Here is a 1,121-nt window from a genome sequence, read left to right as displayed (position 1 = left end):
TATCTTGACTTTGGTGGGGATGTTATATGATATATGACATTATAAATCATACAACATTGATATTTTATATAAATGACATTTAGTCTTGTTAGTTTATTTCTAAAACATACCATACAAATAAATCTAGCATTTGATTACTGTCTTTGAAATTGATTATGCACCTCTGGTTAAGTCACGTGATCAACCGGAATATAGTATCATCGGCAGTGAAATGCAGACACTGAGTACCCGTCTCAGGGAACTGTTGGAAGGACCAGACATGGCCATATGTATGAGAGTAGCTTTGTATTACTCAGCAAATGTGTTTGGAGCTTCTCTGTGCTAGAAACTGCCTAGGCCCCGGAGACACAGCAGCAAACCACAGGCTCAAATCCCCGTCCTCGTTGCCTTACAGAGATTGACAATACATAAGAAAATATCTAGAATGGCACATGGGGATAAGCACTAAGGAAGGAAATAAAGCAGAGAGGGAGGTAGAATGTGTGCTGGAAGGAAGTGTACGTAGTTATGTCAGGAATCCAGGGGAAGAAAGCATCACTAAATGTGACTTTGGGGTAAAAACATGCAGAAAAGGTGAGAGTTGGCCACGTGCTACTTGGGGTAAGAGCGTTTCAGGTGGGTGTTCAGCGTGTTTAGAACCACCAGGTTGCCATAGCCGAGTGAGGTGAGATGAGGTAGAACTTGCAGGTCTTAATTAGAACTATGCCTTTTATTTGCAATGAGATGGGAAACGTGGAAGGGTTTGGAGCAGAGGCAGAACAGGATCTGATGCGGCTGTGTTGGGGATGGACGGAGAAGGCTGGGTGTAGCAGCAGGGGTGCAGGAAGAAGGTGATCTCAGTGCTGCAGAGGAGAAATGTCCAGGAGTCTCACCAGGGTGCGGGCAGCAGGGGTGAGACCTGGTTGAACTTGGGGCATGTTAGTGAAGGTAAAGACCATGGGTTTTGTTAATGTGAAGAAAAAGAGAAGATTCAAGGGTAACACACCACACATTTGGTCTGAGCGTGGACTCATGGAATTGTTATTAACTGAGATGGGGAAGGCTGAAGGAGGAGCAGCAGGGGAGGTGGAGGAAGGAGAGGATATTACCAGCTGGATTTTGAAAGTGCTAAATTCAGGCTC

Source organism: Otolemur garnettii, unplaced genomic scaffold (genome assembly GCF_000181295.1).
Source record: "Otolemur garnettii isolate 467f Iridium unplaced genomic scaffold, OtoGar3 scaffold00026, whole genome shotgun sequence".
NCBI classification, from domain to species: Eukaryota; Metazoa; Chordata; class Mammalia; order Primates; family Galagidae; genus Otolemur; species Otolemur garnettii.
This window is presented reverse-complemented; position numbering follows the sequence as displayed.